At 46.2% G+C, this 18,094-nt stretch overlaps 1 long non-coding RNA gene across 2 annotated transcripts; it reads left to right on the plus strand.

Annotated features, from left to right (window-relative positions):
• The first annotated feature begins 27 nt into the window (after positions 1-27).
• Positions 28-12,770, plus strand: LOC109615979. Of its 2 annotated transcripts, none has more exons than XR_002197008.3 (3): positions 28-109; positions 6,991-7,073; positions 12,545-12,770. It is a non-coding gene; the product is annotated as an uncharacterized LOC109615979 (long non-coding RNA). The 2 variants fall into 2 exon arrangements; XR_002197007.3 differs by lacking the exon at positions 12,545-12,770 and adding an exon at positions 7,896-10,274.
• Positions 12,771-18,094: the final 5,324 nt, after the last annotated feature.

An 18,094-nucleotide genomic window follows, 5' to 3' on the forward strand; every position in this document is an offset into this window, starting at 1 on the left:
AAACGTCCTCCATACGTCATCGACACGCAGAAGCAAGACGAACAATTATTTTTTCGGTTCCCTAAGGGATAAAGGATGCTTCAATTTAACACAAATGCTGGTCTTACAGGTAAAATAATAATTTGTCCTGCTTAATTATGCCACCAAAGCTTGATTATTAACGGACTAGCATATGTAAAATCATAGGATTCAGAATCTGCGAGCTATAGGACTAGGTAATCGTTATCCTGACAAGACCAAGTTATTTTTATTTATTTTATTTAACCAACCTGAAAGATCAGTTGTGTTAAATAGAAAAGAAGGTTTGCACATTAGTCTTGATTATGGTAGTCGGTATTCATGGACATCGCTTGTGGCTTTAGTCCAGCCTCACTTAATGGGTCCAAATGTCCAGAACAAGTCAAACCACATCTGGCTCCAGGCTGAATTTGACAGTTTTTCTATGTGGTGTTGTCAGACCTAGGCCTCAGTGTAAGCAAATTAAACAAACTGGTTACTGAGATCAGGGACCCACCTACCGTCCCAGCCCTAACTCAAATACCTAGAAACCATTGAGAGGAAGGCTGTCCTTTATACAAATGCTTGTACCATTAGACGCCACATAAGGTCCCTCCCATTATTAATTATTTTTATTTTGCTTAATTGAATGTGGGCAATCCCTGAAATGATAAATTAGCTAACTTGTTCAGGGCCATGTTAAGGTGACAAGCATTCTAGGATGTTTCAAATCTAAGCAAATAAGCATTTGCCACATGCTTTGTTAAAAACAGGCGTTGGCTAACAGTGAAATGCTTACTTTTAGGCTGTTTTTCCAAAATGCTAATTCAAGTATGCTGAAAAAGAATAAAGTAGAAGTACATTTAAATGAAGTACATTTTAAAGTACTTCACAAGATGAATGCCTGGCACAGTCCAAACTGGGTTTATGGGTTAAGAACACTTCCCCATCGTCTTAGTGGCCATCGAAGGAAAACATTTGTCCACTGAAGTGGGTTAAGATACCGAACTGCATTCAGGTCAGGATCATGGTGAGGATGACAAGCCTGCAATCAAGCTTTGCTGAGACAAAGCTTCATCTGCTGTCAGGGTGGCTGGGGTCATATGATCCCACAGGTGAAAAAGCTGAATGTGGACGTTCTGGGCTTTTATTGTTCCCAGCACAAGGTGTACCTGTCTAATGATAATGCTGTTTAATCAGCTTCTTTATTTGCCACGGTAGCAGGTGGATGGCAACTTTAGGCAAGTTGAAATGCTCACTGACAGGTACATGTGAACAAATCTGAGCATGAAATCTGAGAGAATAAACATTTTATGGGATCCTGTTTTAGTTCAACTCAGTAAAGACTGGACCAACAAAGTACATGTTACTTTAAATTTACTTTCAGTGTAAATATTTATGTTTAAAATGAATGCTAGAAAATGGTAACTCAAAGAATGTGTTTGTGTGTGTGTAAACATAATAAATACTGAAGGGATAGTGCAAAAACGAAGACAGATGCTGGAAGCCATCTGATAATCATTGGGCAGCCTTGTTCAACAGTTTTATTGCCTGAGGGTAGTAGCTAAGCTGGTTGCTGTATAGGGCATGCAGATGTAAATGTCATGAGTAGAGCTATTGTGATTCATGGTAGAAATACACGTTTGAATAGATCTATGTAGCCCAGGGGTGTCAAACCGGTTCCACGGAGGGCAGAGTGTCTTCAGGTTTTTGGTTTTCCCTATAAATTGGTTCCCAGTTCCGACGTAAGCAACCAGATGAGGGTAGAAACTAACCAATTAGTGACCTAATTAATCAATCAAGTAGAAGGTGAGCGAAAACCTGCAGAGACTCGGCCCTCCATGGAACCAGTTTGACACCTCTGATGTACTTTATTCTCTTACTGTGTAAACAATTCCAAAACGTACTGTCATACTGAACGCACCCAGGGTGTGGTGGCCTGATTGGTGTGACCCACATCACTACACAGCGAAGAGCTGCGACTAGAGATGGCTTGTTTTATCATTTGGAGGATGTTCATCCTGAATTCTTTCTCGGTCCTCTCTTCTGCATGACCCGGGAAGTGAGTGGTTGAGATGTCGAGTCATTAGTAGGCTAGTGGAATAGATTTGCTATTCGTACTATGAGTATGAAATACATTGAGGAGTATATTTAAACTACTAAAATGCTGTTTCTAATCATGTATTATAAGTTAACTAAAGTATGAAATTAGTGTGTCCATTTTAACACACTTAAGTATACTTCTTACTATTTATTACAATATGTTCTAAAATAATACACTTTAAATCAATTTTTTTGGCTTGGGAAAAGCTGAGGGAGTGAACATTATTGAGAGGGAAGGGGTAATTAGACTCTCCGGTAGAAATGGAACCCCATAAGGCACTGTTATTTTTCCCCCTTCAACTAGAGTGGATATAAAAAGTCAACACACCCCTGTGAAAATGCCAGGTTGTTGTGATGTAAAAGAATGAGACAAAGAGAAATCATGTCAGAACTTTTCCCCCTTTTAATGTGACCTATAATGTGAACAATTCAATTGAAAAACCAACTGAAATCTTTGAGGGGGGGAAATAAAAACCTTAGTAGTCGTCTAAGCGGTTCTTGAGGCATGCAAAACCATTTTTTGTGTAATTATAGCCTGTAGTTCTGGAAGCAGCACTTGATAGCCCAAACAGGTCACCTAAAATTGCTTACACCATGCATGGATATGTCTGTTATATTATCGGTCTCCCTGCAACCTCATTGGATAATCCGAGGCAGGCGTGGGCCGGTCTTCTTCTTTCACTCTGCAACTTGTCAGGGTGCATCCTGCTAGCTGTCACTCAAATGGAGAGCTGCTGAAGCTCTTTGGCTGTCACTCCAGTAGCTAGGGCCAAGCTTGCAGTACTCAAAATGGCAAAAAAACTGCTTAAAGAAAGTTGCTATTAAACTATGGATTCTATGTTTTATTGAGATTAGTTATTCTGCTTGTACATGGTGTATATGTATGACGGTTGAAAAATCTGATAAATAATTTATTCACTGTATTATTAATGGTTAGATATATATGTATAGATCCTGTGAAAACATGTCACTACACCTCAACTAATCATCAGTGGACCAACTTAAGAAATGGATCTTAAGTTGGTCTTTCTTATGTGACAGTTATGTAAAGAAATCAATTAATTGCATTGTGATTTTGTCATATTAATGTGTTTTAACATTATACAGTGGGGAGAACAAGTATTTGATAACCTGCAAAATCAGCAGTGTTTCCCACTTACAAAGCATGTAGAGGTCTGTAATTTTTATCATAGGTACTCTTCAACTGTGTAAAACAAAAATCCAGAAAATCACATTATGATTTTTAAATAATTAATTTGCATTTTATTGCATGACAAAAGTATTTGATACATCAGAAAAGCAGAACTTAATATTTGGTACAGAAACCTTTGTTTGCAATTACAGAGATCATACGTTTACTGTAGTTCTTGACCAGGTTTGCACACACTGCACCAGGGATTTTGGCCCACTCCTCCATATAGACCTTCTCCAGATCCTTCAGGTTTTGGGGCTGTCGCTGGGCAATACAGACTTTCAGCTCCCTCCAAAGATTTTCTTTTGGGTTCAGGTCTGGAGACTGGCTAGGCCAAGAACCATCTTCAGTGCTCTTACTGAGGGAAGGAGGTTGTTGGCCAAGATCTCGCAATACATGGCCCCATCCATCCTCCCCTCAATACGGTGCAGTCGTCCTGTCCCCTTTGCAGAAAAGCATCCCCAAAGAATGATGTTTCCACCTCCATGCTTCACAGTTGGGATGGTGTTCTTGGGGTTGTACTCATCCTTCTTCTTCCTCCAGACACGGCGAGTGGAGTTTAGACCAAAAAGCTGTATTTTTTACCACATGACCTTCTCCCATTCCTCCTCTGGATCATCCAGATGGCCATTGGCAAACATCAGACGGGCCTGGACATGCACTGGCTTGAGCAGGGGGACCTTGCGTGCGCTGCAGGATTTTAATCCATGACAGTGTAGTGTGTTACTAATGGTTTTCTTTGAGACTGTGGTCCCAACTCTCTACAGGTCATTGACTAGGTCCTGCCGTGTAGTTCTGGGCTGATCCCTCACTTTCCTCATGATCATTGATCATGCCCAAATGAGTTGAGATCTTGCATGGAGCCCCAGACCGAGGGAGATTGACCGTCATCTTGAACTTCTTCCATTTTCTAATAATTGCGCCAACTGTTGTTGCCTTCTCACCAAGCTGCTTGCCTATTGTTCAATAAAATGCAAATTAATTATTTAAAAATCATACAATGTGATTTTTAAATAATGCAATTAAATGCAAATTAATTATTTAAAAATCATACAGTGTGAAAATTACAGACCTCTAGATGCTTTGTAAGTAGGAAAACCTGCAAAATCGGCAGTGTATCAAATACTTGTTCTCCTCACTGTATATAATATACAAAAATGTTTGCCCTTATTGTACCTCGTAAGTATACAGCACATTTTAAGTTTTAGCCATGACATCAGAGCAGTTCGGGTTTACGGCCTAGCCTTGCGGTATCCCCTGGGATTTGATCAAGCAACCTATAGTTTAGCTACTGGTTTGAAACTGTAAACACTAGGCTGCCGCCCTGATTTAAAAACTCAACAGACAGGTAATTACCTGTCTACAAATCAAATACAGTCGTTAAGTATTACTACAAATGAAACAAGTGCATTACTGAATGAGTGTTCAATACAAGATCATACTCCTTGGATCTTAAAGGCTTGTGTGCCTCGCCGTCAGTGGCTGGCGATTCTGGAAGAGATGTGGCGGTGGACTGGTGGAAGGGCTTTGGGAATGTCTGGTTGCAGGCAGCAGCCATCAACACAAAGACAAAGGCATCTCGGAGAGACGCAGCACCGGTGGTGGCGTCCAACAACAACATCACTGCACTTCCCGCAAATCCACTGGAGTGAGTACTGACCCGGTGCACATACGCCAGCCCGGGCACTGGAGTGAGTGCTGACCCGATGCACATACGCCAGCCCGGGCACTGGAGTGGGTACTGACCCGATGCACATACGCCAGCCCGGGCACTGGAGTGAGTACTGACCCGATGCACATACACCAGCCCGGGCACTGGAGTGAGTACTGACCTGATGCACATACGCCAGCCCGGGCACTGGAGTGAGTACTGACCCGATGCACATACGCCAGCCCGGGCACTGGAGTGAGTACTGACCCGATGCACATACACCAGCCCGGGAACTGGAGTGAGTACTGACCCGATGCACATACACCAGCCTGGGCACTGGAGTGAGTACTGACCCGATGCACATACGCCAGCCTGGGCACTGGAGTGAGTACTGACCTGATGCACATACGCCAGCCTGGGCACTGGAGTGAGTACTGACCCGATGCACATACGTCAGCATAGTCGCACTTTGTCATTCCGATCCTTCACTGCTGTCTCAGTGATGGACGGGCAACAACTGCACAGAACTTCCTGGTGTCAGCTCCGATGCCCAGCCCATTTCTCAAGGTACCGTCTGCTCCTGACTCCGAAGGACAACGTTTACATGAACGAGGACCGGCTTCGACCTCAGGAGGAGGTCTCGTCTCTACATGCGCGGTTCGAAAATAAATAAATCAGTGGGAAAAATGACAAGGCACTAAAAACAGATGTGAAAGGGACAATTTTAGTGAAAACAAAGCATAACATGAGACGACACTTAACTGTCCCTCTCTGCACGGTGCCCGAGGGGAGACCCAGCCCAGAGAAACTGCCTGACCGGTGAAGAAACAACCCACGGACTGTCAAAGCTTGCAGAGGAAATCAGAACAGTCCGAATCAATTTCGTCACTTTGACACGGAGGACTGGCAGGGATTGACAGGTCGTTCTTCGCGGACTTGTTTCTGGCCCCCTGCTAAAGTATTCAGGAGTGTTGTGCGTCCACAGAGTCAGGCTATAAGTAGTAAACAATGTCTCTCGGAGGCACTTAGTCGGAGGGCTGCCAAGAGGAGGCCTGAGTTCTGTCGATGCGATCAGGCATGAGTCTACCACTTCACCGTCCTTACTGTCACTCCCCCTTAAGCCTTCACTATTCCTCAGGTCTCAATGCTTCTCTGTCCTTCCTTTTCCTCTGGCCGGTTTGGTGGGGGGGGGGGGGGGGGGGGGGGGGTTCCAACCATGAAGTAGAGCCCTCATTGAACATTAGGACATAAGGCTTCTCGGTTTATTATTAAAATGATACGGTGCGTTATTTTATTCACGTATGTTATTTGTATTTGCTCCGCAGTTATGAGTTTGACGCTATGCTAGTCAAGAAATCTCCTTTGTTGTCATTAATTATCTCCTTGATATTTATTTATCACCATGGTAACCCCCTGAAGAAATGCATGGCATGGATTACCCAGAGGTCCCTTGGAACTTGGTACAATTGGCCAGCACTGTCCCAGGTTCGGGGGGGTAGTAGTCGAATACGGTAACCTTGCTTTGTTAGGTTCTAGTGACTCCTTGTGTCGGCTTGTTCACGCCAGGGGGTGCATGCCTTCTGGCGCATGAGGATTCCAGTGACGCCATCCTGGTTGAGCGAGCAGAAACAGAATGGCATTCGGTGAGCTTCGGAAAAGATACCCATCTTGACATTGACTGTTATATTGCCAGCTGTGAGATTTTACATCAAAGCAGGGTCTTAAACACCTTAAACACATATCGGTTCTCACAATAACATTGTATGGCATGAGACTATACCCGTTACCATGGTGAATCCGACAAATCAGCCCACAGCCTTGAACCCTCAGGCATCTCCTGCAGACTTTAATAGCTTCACTGTATCCTCTCAGGGAGACGTTTTCCCTGTTCCTTAAACCTAAACCAGACGAGTGTACAGGGGACTGGGGATTTGTAATTGAGTGTATAATAATTTCAAATACAGATGGTCTGAGGAGTTGACTGGGCATATTCGTCCCTGATCATGTCAGCATCATTCAATGTGACTCTAATTTTCTGTGGATTCAGTCTTCCCAATAGGTGGCACTGTGACCCCATGTTTGTACTGATGTCTCGGGTGGACCATGATGGATGGAAGCTCTCATTGAGCGGTGAGTTCTTTTAACAGTCACGACAATAGTCGTATTGGGTTTTATTGCTTTATTTTGAACATGTATCAAATGTGACGATATAGTAAATAATATTAACAGTGATAACAACCACAGGGTTGAAGACAATCAATTCTGGAAGTTAACTTAAATAAAAATTCTAAATTACAAAAGGAACAACATCTAGTTTAATTGACATCTAAATAAACTGTGACTATTGAGTTATTAATTTCCTCCGTCTTTTTTTATTTTAAAGCTTTTCGTGAAAATCTCAAATTGATGCCATTCCTGACAGAAATGAGGAGGTTTATGAAAGACCCATTTTCAAGACATCCCAGCAACCTTACGAAATCACACACAGCTCACAGGCTTCCTTGTAACAGTCGTAGACACTTCCATTATTTGTTTAGATGTTAATTTTTTTTCAGAGTTAAGAAGCCGCTGTGGAAGATCTGCATTGGCCAGATGATGTATGGCATGTGGGTGTAGGACAAGTATATCGCTTGGGAAAAGGACCTAAGGTCTGACTGAGGTCTGAGTGCTGGCCAAAAATAACAACCCAAAATAACACAGCAGAGAGGGGAAAAGATATTCCGGCCAACAGAGCGATTATAAACCTGAGAACCAAGTCGTGGGCATGGATATGTAAAATTAGAGCTAAATCAAAGTACAAAAAAACATTTTATTTCAAAAGGAAATTGAAGAAAACTAGGACCACTCACTCACATGGTCTCACAGTATTTAAACTAACTGGATCCATATGAAAAAAGAACGAGACATTTTGATTGTTTTATTTGTGTTTTTTTATCTCGCTCAACTTTAAAGTGGGAGAGGAAGATGGAGAGCATCCGTGACCGCAGATGATGATCAGCCATGGGAAAATCAGCTGCATAAACAGGTCCGCTCCATTAACGCTTAGAGAACGCTCAGGGAACACGACAATAGCCATGTCCATGTGGTTTTCAGTCATCTTCTGTCATTGTGTGGGGACCTATAGAGCTGTCTATCTACGTGAGTGAACAGCAGAAAATGTGACTAAACACCGGAGCTGTTTGCCTATGTAACTGAACATCAGAAATGATTATCTAAGTGACTGCACACCAGAGCCTTCTAAATGACTGAACACCAGAGCCTTCTAAGTGATTGAACACCAGAGCCATCTAAATGACTGAACACTAGAGCCGTCTAAGTGACTGAACACCAGAGCCTTCTAAATGACTGAACACCAGAACCGTCTAAGTGACTGAACACCAGAGCCTTCTAAATGACTGAACACCAGAGCCGTCTAAATGACTGAACACCAGAGCCGTCTAAGTGACTGAACACCAGAGCCATCTAAATGACTGAACACTAGAGCCTTCTAAGTGACTGAACACTAGAGCCTTCTAAGTGACTGAACACTAGAGCCATCTAAATGACTGAACACCGGAGCCTTCTAAATGACAGAACACCAGAGCCTTCTAAGTGACTGAACACTAGAGCCTTCTAAATGACTGAACACCGGAGCCTTCTAAATGACAGAACACCAGAGCCTTCTAAGTGACTGAACACTAGAGCCTTCTAAATGACTGAACACCAGAGCCTTCTAAGTGATTGAACACCAGAGCCGTCTAAATGACTGAACACCGGAGCCTTCTAAGTGACTGAACACCGGAGCCGTCTAAGTGACTGAACACCGGAGCCTTCTAAATGACTGAACACCGGAGCCTTCTAAATGACTGAACACCAAAGCCTTCTAAGTGACTGAAGACCAGGGGCGGCGATGCACTGTGACCTGGTCTGCATTCATGGTCTCCACTGTGGTGGTTTGCAGGGGCTGAGTGGGCCGGGAGGTCCGAAGCCTTTACCATCCTCAGAGGATGGGCACACTGCCCGGCCCATCGCTTTCTGCCAGCTGGGCAAGCTGCCAGTCTCACCCTCGCACTGGAGGAAAATCAGATCCGACGCCTCCTTTAAACACCGTTTGAACCGGCTTTACCACGATCACTTAAAATTATCATTTTCCCCTCAGAAATCCTCAGTCTAAGAGGCTGTTGTTCTTCAGCCCCTGACGGGAGAGGCCGTGGGCGCGTTCCTAGGTCAGCACGCCTCACGCACGGTAAAGACAGGTGTCCAAGCGACCAGGGCAACGGTGAAAGGACACACGGGACGTCCTCCGTCTCCCGCGCCACAGCAGGGAGCATTGTGGGAAATGACAGCACGGCCACGCGGCACGTGGCGTAGCCTTGGCGGTTTTGGAACGAGCTGCTGCGACTTCCTCATCATCAGCTGGTGCGGCGTTTACTGACGTGTACGTGTTTCTTTTCAACTCAAGCAGGCAGGAGGAGCATACTCCAGAGCTGTTACGGAAATAAACTGCAGGAGGATAAATAAGGACCTTATTCTTAGCGCAGATCTGGGCAGGGACCTCCATGGAGCACAGGGACCTAACCCCACGGGAGAGCTCCTGTGCATTTAAAGACTTGCATCAGTCCTCTTATCGCGGATGAAAAAGCCGAAGACGGAGGGAGAGAATGATGCCACCCATCAACACACACACACACACTCTCTGACTGTGAAGAGCAGCCGGCAAACAGGGTTGTGAGCCTCGGCTTCAGTCAACCATTTGCTTTTTTGCAAACATTGCTAAACGGGCGCCATGCACATTCATGACAGCGGTGGAGGGGCGCAGGTACAGGGTGAACGGCTCTCTGGGAAAGAAGGGAATGGAATTGAGAGACGTTGAAGCCTGTTAAAGAGCAGTAAAAAAGCCAGCTCCTGACGTCATGTGGGACCGGGGACCAGCCCTCTCATCCGGTTGTCCGTTTCGTAACTAACACTCCCCGTTCTGGTCCCCAAAAAGCAGCTGCTCTTTTATGGCCAGATTCAATTAACAATTTAGCTGAATAAAAAAAAAAGGTGAAAAAAAAGGCACAAACATCTGGAGTCGTTAACAGTTAATGTGGAAAATGAAGGGAAGCGAGAGGATGAAAATGTGAGACTTTCAAGGACAAAGGCTTACTGCGTGCCATCCATAACAAAACACGGCTTGGCCTATTACTGCTGCTGTTAATACGAATAATAATGAACATTTTGTCTATTGTAAATCCACTGAGACTGCAGAAAATTAAGCATATTAAATACTACAAGTTTTGACAATGAGCACATCAGAGTTTAATTGACATGTGATTTAGTCGGAGAAGATTATACCGCAGTGGCCTAAATTATAACCATAGCTTGTTCATTTATTCATATTAAATTTTAAAAGAATACTGTTGTTTGAAGAATAGACATAACAAGGGCCATCAGAGGAAAACAGCAACAATAAAGACCACTTGAGTGAGCGAGAAGAAAAAACAGCATTCACTCTTAATAGCGAGGCACTTAAGAGCCCTGTCAGTCCGTAGCCGTGTCTCCTCTTTAATTCTCCTGTTACATAGGGAGAGATAAAAGCCACAGCTAGCCGGAAGCTATATGGTGGCGAGCATAAAAGAGGAGACACGGCTATGCCAAAAAAAGCTCTGGCATGCAACAACTGAAATGCAACATCATGCTACACTTTGTGGCCATGGGACTATCACTTTGAACTACAAAAACCGGAGAGAGAAACCGACTGCAGATGACGTGACAATAGCTGCCCCCGAAAAGAGGATACACTTCTCAGTTCGCAGGAACGAATATCCTTCTGAGTAAGAAGCAGGAAATAAATTGGGTGGAATAAAAAAAGAGGGAGACTGAAGGATGGAAAACACATGTAAGAGAGAGTCAACCGCCCCGGGGTCTTGTGTTTCCTCATGTAGATCCGCCCCTTGGTGCCAGGGCTCGAACCCCAACCCACCTTGTCTCATTGTCAACTCAACGTTGATTATTACAGCTGTTAGTAGCACCTCGTTATGAAAGCCAGGCTCTTGGCTCATACTCGCCTGTTAAAAAGGAGTGGTGTAATATGCTGTTAGAAGCATGTGAATGAAATATAGAGTTCCAGGTCCTTATCGATGTGTCCTGCTTGGCACCATCTGTTGAGCGATGGAGTGGCTGAGGCCTACCGCACGCCGACCAAAACACCGACAGAGCTGAATCAACCCCCAGGGCGCTATGTTCCTTTGTCCAAATAAAAAAAAACGCTTTTCATTTCGTAACTGAAATAAATAAAACAAACTGGTAGACGGTGACCCATGGTTCTGGTTAGGGGGAAAGATCTCTCCCAACGTTGACAGGTGAAAGACAAATGTAATGGTAATAATGTTTTTGAGAATAAAAATAGTGCCTGAATGTCAATCTGAATATCGATGCTACGCAGCAGTAGCCCAGAAGACAATGGCCCTGAATGTGATAGTCGCTTCAGACTGCACTGCGGAAGTCGCTCTAAAACTGTTCCTAAATGTCCTACGTGAAAATCTTCTCATCGGCCGTGTTTCAAGTTTGCCCTGCAGAAGATTAACATCCAGCATGCAAGCCAGCCCCAGAGGCCTAGGAATAGCTCCGGGGACACAAAAAAATACCATCTCCCCAAAACAGAGGGTATACATTCCTTAAAATAACACTGCCTTGTCAGGCCGGTCCCTCGCCATGCACGTTAGGTGTTGACACGCCCGTTAGCCAGCACAGTGAACTCTCATCGGGTTGATGTGACCCGTGACACTACAGACAAAAGCAAATATTATTGCTCCTTAAGCCAGAGGGAAGGCTAGACAAGTTGGAGGGAAGGTGTTAATTGTTTTCATGCTGTCATCTTAAAGAGCTCTTGAGATATATTAAGGCGATTGCGTTTATGTAGGTTTAAATCAAAGCCCACTCAAGGAAGGAAAATCTTTCCCTGTGCATTTCTGGAATGTGAGGAGCTGTCACAGTTTAATCGTGTGAAAATACTGTAGGCAGCAAGCAGGCGGGCAGGCTGCTACAGTATGTTTTGTACTTTGCCTTCCATTTATCATGAGATAACAGAGTAAAAGGAAAACACACTTCACAGAAATATGGCATGTTCTATATGAATAATGATAGGGACAATCTATTGAGAAAAATTCAATGAAATCAAAGGAAGAGAGAAAGCACGCTTAACCTGTGACAGGAGAGAGGGCAGGGGTTTCACACAGTCAGCGCTCATGATAACCATTACATGGCTTAGTTTGGGAAAGATTAAAGCTACACCTAGCCAGAAGCCATGGGGATACATTATCTGAAATATTTTATTGCTGTGTATGTTGTATTATATACCGGACGGTTTGAATGCTTACCTGATTGGCTGGAAACAATGCTTCACGTATGCGATAAGGCACAAGAGGATTTGCTGTATACCGCGCGACACTGTGTGCCTAAGAACAGCTCGTAGACATGTTATATTGGCCATATACATACCCCTCATGCCTTATTGCTTAATTACACCTCTGTGACTGTGCAGTACATACAGATGTGTTGTTTTATTAAAGCTCTACTTTATACGACAAACACTGTCAGCCTGGAAAACGTCACCTCATGTCCTCTCCCTCCATCCACAGGATTGGGCTGTTTGATCAGATGCTTCAGCGAAAGCTTACAGACTGACAGAAGATGGTAAATTCTAAACTGTGAAATATAAAGTCAACCAAGAGCCAACTTGTTTCAGTGTGAAATGCGGAGAAAGAGAGAGAGAGAGAGAGAAGGAGAGAGAGAGAGAGAGAGAGAGAGAGAGAGAAGGAGAGAGAGAGGCAGTGAAACATTAGAAACCCAGGAAAGAACGTGTTGTTTGTGGAACCTTGGCAGTTTAGTCACTAGTGTCTGGAATTACCCTGCCTCCAGCCCAGTGCCCCCCTCCAGCCCAATGCCCCCCTCCAGCCCAGTGCCCCCCTCCAGCCCAGTGCCCCCCTCCAGCCCAATGCCCCCCTTCAGCCCAATGCCCCTCCCAGCCCAATGCCCCTCCCAGCCCAGTGCCCCTCCAGCCCAGTGCCCCCCTCCAGCCCAGTGCCCCCCTCCAGCCCAGTGCCCCTCCTAGCCCAGTGCCCCTCCCAGCCCAGTGCCCCTCCCAGCCCAGTGCCCCTCCCAGCCCAGTGCCCCTCCAGCCCTGTGCCCCCCTCCAGCCCTGTGCCCCCCTCCAGCCCAGTGCCCCCCTCCAGCCCAATGCCCCCCTCCAGCCCAATGCCCCTCCCAGCCCAGCCCCCCTCCAGCCCAGTGCCCCCCTCCAGCCCAGTGCCCCCCTCCAGCCCAATGCCCCCCTCCAGCCCAGTGCCCCTCCCAGCCCAGTGCCCCTCCAGCCCCGTGCCCCCTCCAGCCCCGTGCCCCCCTCCAGCCCAATGCCCCTCCCAGCTCAGTGCCCCTCCATCCCAGTGCCCCAGTTCAGCCCAGTGTGCGTAGGTGAGTGTGTTCATGTCGTGTTAGGCCCGATGTGGGGGGGGGCTCTACTCCTGGGACAGAAACACGTGTCATGGTGGATTTCTAGCAGAGAGATAGAACGGGAGCTCAGTGCCACAAAGCCACTCCAAGATGGGAACACAGCAAGTTCAGATCGGGGGACCGCTTTCATTACATTGATCCAACTGGCCTACTTCACCCCAACTACCATTTCTGTTTGCTGTAAAAATAGTATGATAGGGAAGGAAGTGACTCATTTAAAATACTGTACATTGTTGGTGTCCACTGCAATACCCTAGCAACACTGCAGAAATGAATGCAGACATTATCAGTGAAAACCAGGGACGTCTACAGCTAACCTGGCATTGGAATGTAAACCAGGTGGGAGACAGCCTTGTGGTCAAGAGCATCTGGATGTTAACCAGGTGGGACAAAGCCTTGTGGTCAAGAGCATTTGGATGTAAACCAGGTGGGAGACAGCCTTGTGGTCAAGAGCATCTGGATGTTAACCAGGTGGGAGACAGCCTTGTGGTCAAGAGCATCTGGATGTTAACCAGGTGGGAGACAGCCTTGTGGTCAAGAGCATCTGGACAGTGAACAAACAGGTTGCTGGTTGTCCTCCCAACCTGTATACCTACGCAGACGCTTCCCTGTGAAGACTGAAGGCCCTAAACCCAAACCTAAACCCAAACCCCAATCCAAACACAACCTAAACCACTAAGATGATTTGGTCACATCTGTCCCCCACCACATAGTTACTGCCAGCGGTGTTAACTCAGTCTGTGACCTCCCCCTCAGAGAGAAACTCTGGGCAATCCTCCAGGACATGCTAACTGGAGAGGTTATTATGAGTGGTGAAAGTCCAAGGCTAATGTAACCAAGAGTCAACGAAACAGTAAACATGTTTTTCCTCCCCCCGAAGGGTGGACATGATACGCGATGCAGTGTTTTTCTCCATGTCAGAAGTCCATTTTCCATGCAATGCAAATAAGCTGTTGGCACTGGGTCTCCTTAGAATGTTTCTCCAATCGCTAAAATTCTGTGGAAGCCATCGTCTGAATGTATGGGACAACTCACACTGTTTCTGTTAAGGACGTGTGCATGGTATTAACTGTATAGCAGAATTATTTTCAAAAGCAAGTCGAGCGACTGGAAGAATTGTCATCATGCAAACAAACACAAAAAAACGTGATAACCCCTTGGGTAACGGTAAACAACTTTTGTAAAAACCCCATGTAACCTCACCAGGGGATTTTAGCCATGGTTGTGCACTGGTTACCAGTGCAGGAAACAGAATGCATGTGGTTGGAATGAAAAGCAAACACCTTAGGCGTCGTGCTAACAGGTTTGACTCACTTTGTGGAAATGGTAATCGGGCTCATGTATTATACACAGTATTATGAGTTAAACATAATCATTTTGATCACCCAAGATCTGATTCTCAGAGATTGACCCGAACCCCCAACTACAGTAACAGAGCTAACAATTCAGGTTGTCAGAATAATTGTTTAAAATAATCGATTCCTGTGATAAACTCAGTGTGTACTGTATATTACTATTTTGAGAAATGTGTTGAGGGGAATCCGTTATACAGTGTGTGGCATGAGACAAAACAAAGATGTTGAATAAATGAAGATGTTTTCCATTGGAAAATAATGTTTTAGTTCTCACGGGTAGCTCCTCTGTAGACACCAAAGTCATAACAGCTGTGGCTGGCTTTCTGCTTAGTTCACTGACTTTCACTGAACAAAAGAACACATTTGGAATTTGGGACTTTGTCTTCTGTCTTAGTACAAAATTCTCCAGACCTCAATGTTTTTGGAGGTGTGCCCCAGCCCCCATGAGAGGTCTCAAAGTAACGGCATTCGAAATACAGCTCCACTAAACAGCCATTCTGACTAGTGTTTATTTCTGTTCTGAACACAAATCGACTGCCACCACAGATTGCCGCCACTTCATTGTTCCACAGCCTGCAGTGACAAACTCCCAACTCCATCATCTCAGTCACCCTCACACACTGCTTAAAACAGCTGTCGATTTCCTCCTGCTTCACTCTAACTGGAGGAATTTAACTGTCCCCAGCGGCGTATCAGCTTAGCCCTTAATGCCACCGCCAGCCAATCTGCCACTTGTGACAGCAGCAAAAAAAGAGACTTATTAATAAATGAACTGAGCTATTTGTAATATATTATTCAGCCCCCCCCCCCCCCACACACACACACTATCACGGGTGACTGGAGTGGAGCCTGAAGGGGCCTCTGGCTCATTTATTTATCAGGGAAAATAATGATTTTTGCATCACTTTGCCACGCCATGACCCCTTCAGCTCGGGGGTTCCGGGCGCCGTGAAAGGACAAACCTGACGGCATGTTGCAGGAGCGCGGCGTCTGAGTGGCACGGCCTTTCCATGCACACACTCAGGAATAATTTATGGATCGACGCGGGTCACTGCGCCAGAGGTGTTTTGACTGGGGCCCCCGGTCTCTTCTGTCGCGCCTCTGACTGTCCGTGGCATATTAAAGTGAAGACGCGGGCAGCGGTGCAGGCAGGCCAGCGGCCTCCCGGTAGTATTTAACCTCGTGGATGCCTTAACTACCTGGCGGGTTGTGACCGGGGCCTCTGGACACTCTCCATGTAAATCATTATGTATATAAAGTGACATCATCGCCCTCACGCACCTGGCTCCTCGTAACATTTGCGGTTAAATAACCAGAAGAGACTACTGGCCCGATTTCCTGTTTTAGTCATTATCCGTTCAACGGTCTGCGTTGGTTTAGCTGCCAGGACTTTAAAACACTGATATATTATTGAATAGGCCTATTGTTTTGCGGCCACCGCTCCCAGAACGATCCCAAGGATGAGTAATGATGTGCAGTGAGTCATAAATACGCGGCAAGGAGCTAACTCAGAGGACTCTTGCACATATCGGGAGGTGACATTTTGGCCTGTGTTTTATCTAAGGTTGTAGCTGCGAATGTCTCCATCCCTGCCAGTCTCTCTAATATGATGTTGACAGGCGTGTTTTTTTTATTTGCCACGGACAAGGTTCTGTTAGAGAACAACTTTAAAAGCTGCCCTACCTCCTCTTTGTCTGTCTTTCCTGTATCGCTCTCATCTAGTCTCTCATTCCTTTGTCTCCTCTCGCTCCTCTCTGTCTTCTCTCTCTAGTTTCCTATATTTCTCTCTCTCTCTGTCTCTCTCTCTCTTTCCCTGTGTGTGTGTGTGTGTGTGTGTGTGGGTGTGTGTCTCTCTGATCGTAATTGGAAAACTGTCCTGAAGTTACAGAATGATTTCTCCTCTCCTTCGAGTCGTCAGACAGAGAACGGCTGGTCAGCTGGGTCTGTCACTTCCTGTCTGAGTCTGTCACTTCCTGTCTGGGTCTGGTGTGCTGACGGCCAGGACAGGCACTCATGTGGAGAGTTCTGCCCTCACCCAGTGGGACACCAGCTGTCATGTGGGGTGACACCGGGGACTGAGAGTAGCTCCCTGGGACCCCGGCCGTTGCCTTCAGAGCCAGCGTGTCAGTGAGTCCGTCAGGGCTGGATCAGAACGCACCCCCCCGCGGCAGTGGAATGGCAGTAGAACCTGGTCCAGCCCTGGGCTCTTAAGGCCAGAGTACTGCAACACTGTGAACCGTGACAGATGATATGGGACAGGGTAAAGGTATGCACCTGTCCATACACCAAACGTGCATTAAGAATCGCCTTTGACAGCCATTACTGTTACGACTGCCACGACTACCCCTCTTCCTGACTGTCTCTCTTCCTGACTGTCTCTCTGCCTGAGTGTCTCTCTGCCTGACTGTCTCTCTGCCACGACTGTCTCTCTGCCTGAATGTCTCTCTGCCTGAATGTCTCTCTGCCTGGGTGTCTCTCTGCCACGACTGTCTCACTGCCACGACTGTCTCTCTGCCAGAGTGTCTCTCTGCCTGAGTGTCTCTCTGCCACGACTGTCTCTCTGCCTGACCGTCTCTCTGCCTGAGTGTTGACCAGCCAGCCCACCGCCTGTGCATGTCACAGGCTGACGTTGCCACGTGCGCGTGCGTGTTTGTGTTTTTGTGTGTGTGCCGTTGTGTGTGTGCACATTGCCGTCAGACTCTAAGGCGATGCACATGGCAGCCGGTGGATGACGTCCGGGGCGAACACAGAGGGAGTGTTGGGGACGTGACATTGGTCCGCCAGCAGGGAGAGCTGGTTCCCAGCAGCACGCATAAACAGCCAGCCGAGCGCCCGCCACCAAGTCCGTGCAGGACCATCCCATGGGAAAGCAGGGGAGAGATACTTGTATCCTTGCTCAAACACCATGATCTCATACAATTACGCGACCTCATACGGCATGGAAACTATGACTCCCCTGCTGGGATTAGAAGGGGGTGGACCGGATGGGGGGGGGGTGTTAGAGGCAGGGGATGTCAGGGCAGGATCCTACTGAATAACACAGGGTTACACTGGGATATGCCAGATCCACGGTGATCCTTTCTGAGCCGATCTGCTCCGCGGGGGAATTGACTGTTAGTGTGTTTGGACAGCCACCGTGGTCACTGGCCATGTGATTTAACATTAAAAGCAGCCCAATTACCCAGCACAATAGGCACTCTGTGTGCTTGGCTTGTTTTTGGACTGAGCTGGAATAATAATTCCGTGTGCTATTATGTCTATGAAAGTTTAGCAAATCGCCAGAGGGAAACATTTGTTATTTTAAATCTATGCTAATTATTTTAC

Source organism: Esox lucius, chromosome 7, assembly GCF_011004845.1.
Source record: "Esox lucius isolate fEsoLuc1 chromosome 7, fEsoLuc1.pri, whole genome shotgun sequence".
In the NCBI taxonomy this organism is placed as follows: domain Eukaryota; kingdom Metazoa; phylum Chordata; class Actinopteri; order Esociformes; family Esocidae; genus Esox; species Esox lucius.